The sequence below is a fragment of the Coenobita brevimanus genome, chromosome 5 (genome assembly GCF_032717465.1).
Source record: "Coenobita brevimanus isolate Jiangsu-jjx chromosome 5, ASM3271746v2, whole genome shotgun sequence".
NCBI classification, from domain to species: Eukaryota; Metazoa; Arthropoda; class Malacostraca; order Decapoda; family Coenobitidae; genus Coenobita; species Coenobita brevimanus.
This window is the reverse complement of record NC_136958.1, coordinates 19,580,877-19,595,509: the sequence shown is the minus strand read 5'-3', so window position 1 is coordinate 19,595,509 and position 14,633 is coordinate 19,580,877.

Here is a 14,633-nt window from a genome sequence, read left to right as displayed (position 1 = left end):
CTTTATCCCAATCTTTCTGATGTTCCAAACAGTATTTCTTGAGCATCGATTTGAGTGTTTGATGATATCTCTCCAACGCTTCTTGGGTCTGGGGATGGTAAGCTGAAGACGTGATCTGGGTGATGCCCAACTCTTTCAGAGACTGATTGAAAACATTTGACATGAAATTACCTCCCCGGTCTGACTGTACCTCCTTGGGCAGACCAAACTTTGTGAAGAACCCTAGCATTTCCTTAACCACGTTCTTTGCTGAGATATTTCTAAGTGGAATGGCTTCAGGATAATGAGTAGCCATATCAATCAGGGTCAACACATAAGAAAATCCTGAAGAAGTCTTAGGAAGAGGGCCCACAATATTCACCAACACACAGGTGAATGGCGCCTCAAAAGGAGGAATGGGAACTAGAGGTGCAACCTTTTCGGTCTGATTACACTTCCCCACAACTTGACAGGTGTGACAAGACTTACAATACCAGGAAACATCCCTGAAGATACCTGGCCAGTAGAAGTGTTTCAAAATGCGTGCCACAGTCTTCCTCACTCCAAGGTGTCCTGCCAAACTGGAATCATGAGCCACTCTAATGATATCCTGCCTACAAACACGAGGAATGACAATTTGATGTACAACCTCCCACTCACAGTCGGCTGATGCTGTTGGGGGTCTCCACTTCCTCATAAGTACTCCTGACTTTATATAATAACAAGTAGAAGCACCAGCTGTCTCTTCCTCACTGCAAGCAGAGTTAGCTAGACCTTTCAACTCAGGGTCAGCAACCTGCAACTCAACCAACTCTTGACGAGATAAATTATCAACACTACGCGGTACTGCCTCATCTGGTGAGTGGTCCAAATTAGCAAGAAAAGTGTCAGCTAGGATAACATCATCATCATCATTATCCTCTAAGTCACCAGTAACTTTAGACTTAGCCCTAGTGACAGCACATGCAGGGAACACATCAGGGACATCACGATCCTGGGCCGCAGCCACTGGCTCACTAGACGACTGAGGAGCTGGACACACTTGACTTCCACCAATATCATTTTCAAGTAAGAAAGTTACACCTGACATTGGGAGTGTCTCAACCAACCCAACCATAACGGAACCATTAACAAAACCAGACTCTAAATTCACTCTGCACAGTGGGACAGAGAAGTAATTATTCCCTACACCTTGTAAGATTACAGTTTCATCAGAGGAATTAACATTAGAGCCTAGAACACTGGTCAGCATAAGGGATTGGCAAGCACCTGTATCACGATATATTTTAACTGGTTTCCTGTCATTACTCTCCAGAGGACTGACAAAACCATCGGACAGGAAATTAGCACATGAACTCTTGAGAGTGTCACCCACGTTACTGCTCAAAAGAGGAGCTTCATCATGAGAATTTAATTTACCCCTCAAAGCAGGTTCAGTTAACTCAGTTAAAGAATTCTGGGAACTCTCAAGAGTGGACACTAGACCAATTGACATAATATTTAAAGACTCCCTTTTGTTCACATCATGCTGTCTCCTGAAACATTTCTCCGTAGTATGACCAAGCTTACTACAATAAGTACATTTACTTTTCTGAAATCTAGAGGTGAAGCTGGTATTTACTTCCTGAGAAACATCATCTTTATTCTCTCTCCTGTTACCTGTACTCTGAGTAGAGGCAACGTACTTACTCTCAGCTTTCCTTTTTTCTTTATAATATCTCTTGTGAGTGAGAACATATTCATCAGCTAAAATTGCAGCATCAGACAAATTATCTATTCTTCTCTCATCAAGATATAGGCTTACATCATTATTGATACACCTTTTGAAGTCCTCCAGCAAAATCATCTGCTTAAATTTACCAAAATCAGAATCCACATTCTTAGAATTTAACCACTGCTCTAACAGATCTTTGATTTTTGCATACTCAACATGGGATTGCTTATCTTGCTTATAAGTTGTCCTAAATTTTGCTCTATAGGCTTCAGGAACAAGCTCATAGGCCTTAAGAATCAAGCTCTTAACTACATCATAATTATCAGATTGATCCTGAGGCAAAGATGCATAAGTTACTTGAGCTTTACCGGTGAGAACAGTTTGAAGGAGTATTGGCCAATACTTTTTGGGCCAATTAAAACCTGTAGCTACCCTCTCAAACAACTGAAAATACTTTGTTAAATCAGATTCATTAAAAGGAGGGACAAGTTTAACATTTTTAGCCACATCAAAATCATCAGAGCTAGATGATCCAGTTCCACCTTGTTTCATGCGATAATCATGGTCTGCCTGAATCCTAGCTAGTTCAATTTGTGCCTGAGCCTGTGCCTGTGCCTCCTGAATACGAGCATTTGCCTGAAATTCAGCCTCCTGAATACGAGCCTGAGACTCCGCCTCCTTAGCCTGAGACTCAGCCTCCTTAGCACGAGCCTGAAACTCAGCTCCCTTAACACGAGCCTCCTGCAGAGCTAGCTGTAACTTAGCTATTTCAATCTGCGTTTGCTCATTTGGAGGGGTTACATTAAACAAGCTTTTATTAATCATGCCAACAATTTGATCTTTAGAATGATGAGTGTGAACTGCAATTCCCAATTGTTGAGCAACAAGCTTAAGTTCATTCTTTGTTCTGTTTTCTACATCACACACTGTTTGCACATTTGACAAAACATCTTTGGCTTCATCAAGTGTAGTAATAGTAGACATCATGAATAAATCACAGTCGCAAAATATCAAGCAATATCCTTATGATAATATCCTGAATATCCTGATAAGAGGTCGCCAAATTTATGTTACGGAACAGAGAAAGATAATGTACATTTTAAGTGAGAATACTAAAAATCACTACTGTCCCGTAAAGTTCCAGGTTCAAAACAAAAGTGTTAGGTAAAATTACAAGTTAAAGTTTAATGCTCAAACTAACAACAAAACATTTAGTACTCATAAGGATAATGTAATGGCAAAAAACAGGTTAAATATATGGTTAACTGCAATAGCCTCTATTAACACGAAATTAGCAAGAGTAAATTTATCTAAGTCAGCCCTGATAAAATGACAATACCAGATAATACTCAGTGAATGCAAGATATATTATTACAGATACAAAATATTATTAATAAGGGCTGACACCCAAAACACATGAATCACAAAAAACTTACTAGGCCTAAGAATTAACACCTTACGCTACACAATACAAGAAAAAATTCAATAACAGTTATACTCAAATTACACAGCTGCTAGACGGTTGGAGACTTCCTGAGCACTCATAATAATAACAACTGTACAGGGGAGGACAGAGATGTGAGCAAAATGAGGAGTAGATCTAAGTGGCAATAATGCAGAGACTGAGCTCATTATATAGGGGCCGGCAGAGCTTGATACAACTTGTAAGAAGGACGCGCAAATGAAGCCATGGGGACAAAGAGTTGACAATTCTGCTCTGAACAACAGAAAGAACGACTTACTCTACTATAAGGGAGGAGGGGGGGAGTGAGGTAGAACACGCTCGTGATCAAACATGCAGCATACTGTACGTTAAAATTACACAAAGGATGATGAAATCATGGGCTATGTAACAACACACACACACACACACACACACACACATATATATATATATATATATATATATATATATATATATATATATATGTATGTATGTATACTGTATATATATACTTCGTTTAAGCGATTGAAAGTTCTGCATTGTATATTTTCTTCAGTATATTTTCATTGCACTTCAGGAGTGCCTGGTAGGTTCTGTATTATTTTTTGCCATAGTTTACTGTCCATTTGATTTCTTGCTAGATCTCGATTTCGGATCCCTTAACCCTTCTTCAGTAGCCTTGATAGATGGATGTTTCTTCTTCTTCCGTGACTGAGATGAGAATGTGCTGAGTACAGGTAGTGTGCAGACAAGGAAAGTAAGCTCCAAAATGTTGGGGTTACCACCACCAAATTAGAGGGAAGGAGGGGGACATGGAAGAATCAGCTGGTGAAGAAGTGAATTTGAGTCGAAAGAATAGGCGCAGGGGCTTAACCAAACATGCATGGGCTCTTTATTTGGGCAGTTGTCTGGGGCAGGGGACAATATGAACACAGAGATAGTGTACAGACAAGGAAAGTATGCTCCCAAACATTCTCCCGGAATACGACATGCAACCATCGGTTTTACATCCGGGTACCTATTTTAGTAATAGGTACAAACAGGCTATGGCAAAGGAGACCCCGCCTATAGGTCTCATGGTTGACCTGCAAATCAAACCTGTAAACTCTCGCTTTCGAGCCGAGTGTGCTACCGTTACACCATTGTCCACTCCCTGTGCTGAGCAGGTGAGGTGGGCACTATATTATGTGTCCTGGATCGGGCAACTGCGTGTACTCAAACCTGATTGGTTGTAGTATTTGTGGTGTGTCCTGCCTTAAGCTTGGGAGAGCTTGGAGAACTTCCGCTTATATATCGAGTTTGGGGTTTAGTTCTTTGATATACGGTGCTTCTAGTAAGGGGAGGCATTGTATATCTTCACATGTAGTTAAAATTTCCCTATTTTTTTACAATATTATCCATGTAAGGATAATTCCTTGTTCCCGTTTATGGTGGTTTTTAGGTGCTCCAGCTGTAAGGTGGTAACTCAGACACTGAGACAGTTTTATGATCATCATGCCAGGCTGGAGCAGGGAACATTTTAAGGAATTGGATTCATTAAAGCAGACTTCACTGATCTGCTAGAAGGCCCCCGACATGTCATAAAAATACCCCTGCTAATACCATTACACCAGTCCTGTATGAGACAGCCGTGGCATGTATTCAATATGGATGGTGGGTGCTAGCGCCGAAGTGGTGACATGTGGAGGTGTATGGAATGTTGGAGGCCTACTAGGCTTTGAGAACGGATTGTGAAGACTATGCCCAGAGTCGGACACACACACACACACACACACACACACACACACACACACACACACACAAAGTTCCCTCGTTGACAAGTAAACCTGTACACACCATGCAACCACTGAAGTATGTCTCTCCTGGCGTGGGTTGTTCCAAAGAAGCAGGTGACTGGTCTTTTTACTCTTGTAGTATATTACCAGGATGAGTCTCTTTGGGGGGTTTAATGGCTTTGCATTTTGCTTCACTATTTGCTTTATACTCTTTCTTCTTACTTGTAGGCTGTTGAGAAGGTGGCTTTGTAGTAAAGGTTGATGTCATCCTCCTCCTTTTGGATTCTGTTGTTATTCTTGTTGTACGGTACCAGTTATCAACGATTTTCCTTGTTTGTTGGTTAATGTCCTCAGCAGAGAAGACATTGTTGATTATGTATTGTGCAGAGTGTTCGAATTCTTTGTGTACTTGTTGCCAAGAGCTGCAGTGAGCGAGTGGTCTTCATATGTAAGCACCTTTGGTTGGGTCCTTATATCTCTGTGGGTACACTACCACCGTGTAGGCTGTAGCCAGAGTTCATTGCCTTCACGTAGACATACGTGTTAAAGGAGTATTTATCTTGCTTTACGAGAACATTGAGATGGCACTCCTCTATCAATACTATATTCTATGGTGAAAGTAAGGCCTTAGATCTTGAGATCTCGTGCAAGTGGAGCCTAAGGTGTTCAGTGTACTCTTAGCCATTACTCTTGATTATAATCTTGTCGATATACCTACAGTAGATGTCTGGTTTCTCCGTCTCGCTGAACACATCCTCCTCGATGCATCCCATGGAAAAGTATGCTAGCAGCACTCCCAGGGAAGAACCCATAGCTATACCATCTATCTGGCGGTATTTATTCCCTCAGGGAGAGATGAAAGGAGATTCCTTCGTCCAGCACTCGTAAAAGGTGTGAGTTAACTGACGATCCCCATGTCTATCTAGGGTATCTATCTATTGCCAGACGCCTTAATCCCGTATGGGGTGGCCACAAACAAATCGCCTCCATGTCGCCCTGTCCCCCGCCATTTCACTGCCCTGCTGCCAGGTCACACCCCCCTCACTCATATACCTCTCCACTCCACCCCCCCATCTCATCCTTGGCCTCCCCCTTCCTCTCCCCCCCTCCCTCTCCCCCCCTCCACTTCACTCATCTACACTCTCCTCGTCATTCTCTCACTCTCACGATCCCCTTGTTTTTATATTATATCAAGTGACTGACAATAATACAAGGACATCAAGGCTTGTTAGCGATTTTATATCGAATGAAGTTGCTGAAGATGTCACTGAGTGCCCTCGAGGGATTTCACGAGAATGCGAAAACACTGGAATTAAAGGCCTCTTGGGCTAAGACCAAGGTCCAGGCATTTGGTGGATTGTTGGTTGAAGTACTTCAGTTTGTCCAAGCATCTGGTGAGAATGTGAAAGTCTTGGAAAGATTCGCTTGTCTTGATAGTGTGGTAAATAACAACGGTAGGCCAGACGATGATATTTCTCATTGCGCTGATCTTGCCCACGGGGTTATGAATTAACTCTACTGGGGTATTTGGTGTTGCCGTTATTTGTGTCGAAGGACAAACATTCGCGTCTTCAAGGCACTGATGTTCCCTGTCATACTCTATAGCTGTGAGACATGGACAATAAACAGTGACTTGAAGCACTGAATTGACTCCGTTGGTTATAAATCATTTCGTAGGATAATAGGATATCTCTGGTACAACCGGGTAAGTAACGAGCGACTACTCCGTGAAACTGGATAGAGGCCTATTACTCACAAATTCGTCAGGGTCAGCACCAATATTATGGGCACGTGGCCCGTTTTCCTGAGGCTGACCCTGCCCACAAGGATATCTATGAGAGAGTTAACCAGGGATGGAGGAGACCAATGGGAATATCACGGAAGTCATGGCTGGAGCAAGTTGATCATTCATGTAGAGAGACTCAGCAGGGATAGAGTCGATGTCTGCAGGTTTGCACGCAGGGCCCCTTGTAGGTGTAGTTGGACGGTGAGTGAGGGTATGCGCCCTACGGAGATCGGCCTCCCCCCTCCCCTATGATAATCAAGTAATAGATCTAAACAAGCGTTGGCAAGATACCATATCTAGAATTTGACAGTGCATAGCGATTCGTAGAGGCGAAGGTCCTACAAAAAATAAAAATCCTGGTTCTTCTGCACATTATGTGTACAACAGGAGACATTCAATGAATGAAGCACACAGAATGTCATTTATATGTTTTTAAGTAAGTGGTAACAGTCTGACAAGTAAGACAGGACGGTGGAACAGGCTGCGGCGAGGCCGCCTGCCATTGCATGGAATTGTGTGCCATTGTGGCATGGTACCGAGATAAATGTTCTTCAACACTGCCCACGAACACGTCATATAAGACAGTCCTACAGCTCCAACACGAAGAACTATTTTCAGATAAATTTCTCCTAGATATGACAAGCAAAGTACTTCATGAAATTTTATCACTTATGCTGCATGAAGTAAAACACTTGTTTGACCTGTATTTCTGCACTTTGATCATTATGTGTATATGTATGTCCACAAAAATAATGTGGGTGAAAGCACTAAATTATATGGTTTCTGAGGATAACAATCTGACAAGAAAGAGAAGTAAATGATAATTTGTAAAGGTATATAGAGTTTATCGTTAAGGTATTGTGATGATCATGAGTGTGACTCTTAAAGCAATAAGTGATTTTTTTGTGTGTGCTTTTGGGGATGAAAGTAAAGTAACTGAATTTTTTGTTAGACTACAGTAATTTAACAATAAAATTTATTAAAAGTACATTAGTGTAACAATTACACAGATAAAAAAAAAATGTACAAACGCAGTGTTATCTACATGCAAGTCTATCTATGTGTGTGTGTGTGTGTGTGTGTGTGTGTGTGTGTGTGTGTGAGAGAGAAAGAGAGAGAGAGAGAGAGAGAGAGAGAGAGAGAGAGAGAGTGATTTACCTTATCTTGGCGAGATTTTCGTTCTTCTGCAGCTTGTCCCCAGTAGCTTTGAGGCAAAATAAGACAGTTCTATGGCTCTGAATTTTTCCCATTGCACTGTTTAGTGACTGGTGCTATACCAGGGTGTTTTCTCATGAAAGTTCAGGGTTCAAGATGAATATATGGCGATTTTAGGTTGCAGAAGTGAAAAGCGTATAGGGTCCTCATTGTTTTCGGCTAAGGGGATATCAAGCACCACTCTCTTGCCAACACATTTTTGTTTTCGACGTTTAAAATATTACTGTTTGCCATTTTTGCCATCTTGTGTAGTATCTAGAGGCTTACGCCCACGGAAATAAGGCCCTTGGAGGGTGTCCTGTATGAATGGCGACATTAAAGCTCATATTCATAAAAAAAAACTTTAACAATTCTTACAAAAAACACGATTCCGGAGCGTGTATATATTATCATGAATACCTCTGCTTTGTCGCAATTTATAATGGCCATTTTTCACTGCAGTCTGATAGGAATCCGTTTGGTAGTTGTATAAATGAAGTTGAAAGTACAAGCAAGAAATCTTATACACAGCTTAAGCCTTGGAGAGTTTATGAATACACCCCCAAGGATTACACTCCCGTATGCATGAGGGGCCGGGCAGACCTTCATACTCTTACTTCTTTTGAGCACGAGTGGTGGCACAGGCGACGCTAATTAGGTACTCTTGTCTATATTCGTTTTACTTTAACCAAGACTAAAATCGCTATCTTTCCATACTGAATGTTGATTCGTAACAAATTATTACTAATAGGATGTAATGCTACTCATGAAGATGTGCTGCGGAACTGATGTAGAGCCGTACTACTGTCTTCCTAGCGCTGGGGCTATGGGAAGTAAATTGATAAACGACGAATATATGGGCCAAAATAAGATGAACGAACCATATTAGGGTGTCCCATATGCATGATCTCACTAAGGCTTAACACTAGTAAACATGAGACAGGGAGACCTTAATACAAAAGCTAAGAATGAGGGGTGGCCGAGAGGGAAACATATATTTAAGTCCTCTTGTATTAGTTTGTAATGCCTTTGTCATTGCTAGACAATTTTTAAAATATATGCGATCATTTAGCTGAACAGTCCAATATTCTGTGATCGTTTACAATACCTCGTTGCGACCCCAAGCAGCTGGAATGTTAGCCTATCATGATCGTGACAGATTTGATATCCTGTTACGCCTGAAGCCAGATAATAATATTTAACTACGAGTGACTAAAGGAGCCTGAGATTGTTAATAATGTCAAAAGTAAAGCAGTTCTGAACCTTATATTACTGTTGTTTCTCTTAGACAGACATAACCGTTCAATGTTTTCTGGATCAACTAATCGGTATAACTAATAATAACTAATAAATCTACCGCACTCTCACAGTTCGTTTGTAAAACTTCACTCGACAATATTTCTGGCATATTTTCCACAAGCAGTGCATTTCATTCCTTCCACTTCATTTTGGAAATCTTTCTATTATTTACCTAATGGAATTATATTTTCAGTCCATCTTGCGCGTTTTTCTCTCCTGCTGTTAATAAATTCAATTAATTTATAACTACATCGCACTTAAAAAAACAGTAGTGGCTCACACACACACACACACACACACACACACACACACACTGCGTGTATATATATATATATATATATATATATATATATATATATATATATATATATATATGTATATATATATATATATATATATATATATATATATATATATATATATATATAAAACTGAAGACCAGGACAAGAAGACGATGGACTGGGGCCATGTTCACGATTTATTTCAGTAGTGACGTTTCGAGGTAATCCAACCCCATCATCAGACAAAACTAAAATATACATAAAATGAATTAAAAAATGAAGTTGCAACAGTTAACACCTTTCTCTCAAAATAATAAAACCAATAAAATATATACAAAGTACAGTAAAATAAAAAATGAAGTAGCAAAGAAAAAAAATTCACAAAATTACTAAAGATCTAACCTACACACGTCTACACTGAGAGAACTACACAAAGCAACTGATCAGGAGACAACAGTCCATGGAAAAGTAAATTTGGTTAAGCTATATGAGACGGTTGAATCGAATCACAATGAGTCAGTGGGTAAATAATTTAATGGAGACTCATAGGTATTCAATGAAGGCTTTAAGTTATGTATAAATAATGATTCCACTATTCTAAGACTAGTTTTATCATTATTTGTCATTAAAATCTTAAAATCATCCAGATCAAAAGTATGACTCGAAATAAATGAATGTTCCCTAATTTCAGAGAAGGGAGGGTTTGATAATGGTAAAGTGGTTCTATATGACAGGCCTTTGTGTTCGAACATCCTAATTTTCAGGTTTCGAATAGAACTCCCAATATAGCCTGCATTACTGCAGGAACAATTAAACTTGTACACAATTCTAGAGCATAAAGTTTTCGGGATTCTATCCTTATACCTAAAAAAGGATCCAATAGTTTATTCATTTGTAAAGATGAACCTGAATGAAACCTGTGGATAAACTGCATTAAGCAGTTTATTTAATTCCTTTCTGATGAGAAAACTACTGTGCCCATAATAAGGGAGACTAATATGAAGTACTTGTTTGGGAACTAAAGACACAGGATTTGTGCAACAAAATAATTTATCCAAGAACTTATGCAAGGTACTTTCAAAAAGATGCAAAGGGTATGCATTATTCAAGAAATATGTTCTAAGCCTAGTAATTTCTAAATGGAACACATTCCAATCCGAAGAAATATTTTAACACCTGAATAACAAAGTCTTAATGGAGTTGAACTTAAAGACCCTGAGTACAAAAGACAAAAAATTAAGAACTACAGTAGTCCTGTAAAGGTACTCTTCCTATAAACAGTTGTACTGAAACTAAAATCATGTCTGTGGACTAAAACATCAAGGAAAGGAAGCCTTCTATTTTTCTCTGTTTCTGCGGTTAATTCAACATTAGGGTGCTTATGATTAACCCGCCCTGTCCCATCGACGTATGGGTATGTTGCAACAATTTGCATTTGCTAGTCCCAGTGACGTACCGGTACGTCGTGCAATTGCAAAGTGCATAATTTCAACAATTTTCAAATTTTGCGCTTGATTTGCGTTATGTATCCTCGCATGACCTTCCCCTACTCGGTGACCCCGCGCGACCCGCGCTAACCCGCGGCTCGTCCACTCACCTGGTAGCAATGGTCCTGCTCAGACATGGCTAAGAGAGGTCTCTCAGAGGTCGAAATTCAAGCCGCCCTGAACGCCTTTACAGGCGACAGTGATTCCCCACTGGACAACGAGGTTGTGGATAAAGATTATGTGCAGCCAGAGGAGGAAACCACCAGCAGTGATGAAGAAGTCCCGTCCCCCAGGAAGCAGCAGTACGTGACTTACCGTGCTGCTAGAGAGGGGCAGCCGGCCAAGAAACCACGTCCAACATCCTATGCCCAGCCTCAACGTGATGTGGAACCAAATTTCGATGACGAGGATGAGGACGAGGACGGAGTCGTGGGACATGCTGCCACATGGTACGGACATGAGGTAATAACTCATCGTGGCCCAGAGCGCACACCACGTCGGACGAGCAGGTATGGGCCTAGTATTTTGTTTGGGGAGTTAGGAAGTGCCGTGGAGGGAGTGGGGAGTGAAAGGGAAAGTGCATGGAGGAGTATGGAAAGTAAGAGTGACGTGAGTGAGTCATTGCTCTCCCTAGGTAGTGTGAGGCGGCGGAGTGTATCAGGTGGGCGAGTGCAGGTGCATTCTGTATGGAGGGGGAAGGTGGGGAGGAACCATTCCCAAGCACGTCTTATGCTCCCCAATATCCCCTAACACGTGGTCGAGCTAGGGTGCATGGAAAATCACGTGGTGTTGTCATGGAGGGGGAAGGTGGGGAGGAACCACTCCCCAGCACGTCTTATGCTCCCCAATATTCCCCTACTTCATCCCCACAGCCCCCTAATGTTCCTCAAGGCCGTAAAGGTAAGGGAAAGGGAAAGGGTAAAGGCAGAGGGAAGAGGAGTGACAGTGGGGAAGCCCTCCGCACTCCTTCTCCCCAACCTCCCCCACCAGGATCTCCTCCCCACACAGACAAAGGCAGTGATGGGGATGATGGGGACGAGGGATTTGTGGGATGGAATTGGGAGGATGGGAGTGATTTTTCTCCCCTCATTCACCCCTTCACTGAGCAGGGATGCTCTGGCTGCATTGCTCCTGGAATTCACCGTAATTCCACCAGGTTGGATATTTTCCACCTGTTTTTTAGTGAGGCATTCGTGGAGCAGATTGTTTACCAAACCAACCTTTTTGCAAGCACCCAGTGCCTTGAGAGTGAAAGATTGGGAACAAGGAGTAGGCATTCTATTATATATGATTACCCTGTCTCCCTTTCAGAAATGTTCCTATTTTTTGCCCTGGTCCTTTTGATGGGTATTATACGAAAGAACAGAATTCCGGTTAACTGGACAAGGGACCCTGTTATGTTTACCCCAATATTTGGGCAAGTGATGAGCCATAATCGGTTTCAACAAATTCTAAGTCGCCTCCATTTCTATGATGCTCATGATCCTGCAAATGCGAACGATTAAGGAATGCCTCTTCAGTATTCATGTGACTCATCCATTCAGTGTTTTGTGGCATGATGGGCCATTCTCTCTTCGCCTATCTAGATGATATTATTGTTGTGAGCAAATCCATTCCTGAACATTTTGTTAAACTTCAGCAAGTATTTCAGCGCCTTCAACTGGCTGGTCTGAAGTTTAACCTCAGTAAATGTAACTTCTTAAGAAAGAAAATTAAATTTCTAGGGCATGTAGTTTATGCACAAGGGATTCATACTAATGCCGATAAAACCAAGGCGATAATCAACTTCCCAGAACCTACCAGTACAGATATTGTAAAGAGTTTCCTGGGATTAAGTGGTTACTACAGGCGATTCATTGAAAGTTACTCCCAGATCGCTGCTCCTCTGACTCACTTACTAAAGAAAAATGTGCCTTTCGTTTGGACAAACGATCAGTCACAAGCCTTCCAAGCACTGAAAACAGCTTTTGTAAATGCCCCAGTTTTAGCATTACCTGATTATATACAACCATTTCTTTTGTGCACAGATGCCTCGGGCGCAAGTCTTGGTGCAGTTTTAATGCAATTGGATCAAAGATCAAGAAAGAGGGTAACAGCGTATCCTAGTCGCTCCCTCAACTCTTCCGAATGTAATTATAGTGTTGCAGATCTCGATGCTCTGGCAGTGGTCTGGTCCTTGAAACACTTCAGAGATATAGTATATGGTTACCCAGTGCATATCCAAACAGACCACCTACCTCTATGCGATCTGTTCAAAGGACGTAACCTCACAGGTAGGCTAGCTAGATGGTCTGTCATCATCCAAGACTTCAACCCGACTTTTCAGTATATCCCAGGAAAATCGAATGTGGTTGGGGACGCACTTTCACGCAATGTGGCAGCGGCTGTCACATCAGCGTGGCCAAACAACAGTGATAACACCACACTAACACCAGAAGTCATTCAACATCATCAGCGCAAGGACCCTGTCTGGTCCAAAGTGATTTATTTCCTGGAATCGGGAGATAATTCTACCTTACCTACTCTGCCAGTACCAACTGATGAGTTCATTCTAAAAGATAATATCTTATACAGGAAAACATTTCTAGCAGGGAAGGAATTGCCCAATAGGGAAGTCCACCAACTTGTTGTCCCTACTGATCAAATATCTGCAGTACTTCAAATAGTTCATAACACACCTCATGCATCTCACCGCTGCCACCAAATTGTTTCAATGGCCCCGTGCTCCCCACTCAGGTTTATTTCAAAGATCTGAGATGACGTATAATGGAGGTTTATTCCAGAGAGAACTTCTATACCTGTGATCTGTTAGATGGCTAGCCCCATACTGCCTCACAGCGAGGAGCAGGTTTGGGAACCTTAGCTTAAGTCAGCAGTTCAGAGAAGTGTGCTGACTCCATCAACGGTACTGGTTACATATACATATATATATAGGTTTTAGGTGTACATAGTATGGATACAAAGTGCTGTTCATATGTTCAAATAAAGAAGATACTGATGTACAATGTGGTGAAGTATAAGGTGTGGAAAAAATAGCAGAGGAACAGATTTCATGAAAGCCTTAAAGCTGCCCATAATCCGGTTTTTAATCTCACAATAGATGTCACTAATTATTGATAGAGTATGCAGGCATGCACCCTCCATGTCCTGTCGCCTTTATCCTACTGACTCTGATGATGTGTTATCTTTTTTTTTTTTCTTTCCTGCAACTACAAGGCATTTATTTCAGCCTGGGATCACTTCAAACTGACAGAGTTAAATACAATCTTTTTTAACCTCTTCATTCCTACATATCATTCTCAAGTAAAATAAAAGCATGTCTCAATGCGGCAAGAAAATCACAAATAAGTTTAATCCTCGTGAAGACGTAAATACCCATCTTCCTTAACCCTTTCAGCTTGAGGAAGTCATTCCGTTTTATTCTTGTTATAAACAAATTACTTTTTTATTCTTAAGACAGATATTTCGAGCATGAGAGGAATTGATACAGTCTTCTTTATTCCTATCGCTGCTTGGGTAATGCCCCAGGATTTATAAAATCGTCTGTTAGGATCATAAACAAAATGGGGGAAAGAAACAGTTACTACGTAGTCTAAGTCGATATTAGTATGATATAAAAATACACACAAATTTACGTGCAATATGTGTAATATATTGCTTATGGAAGAGGTTAT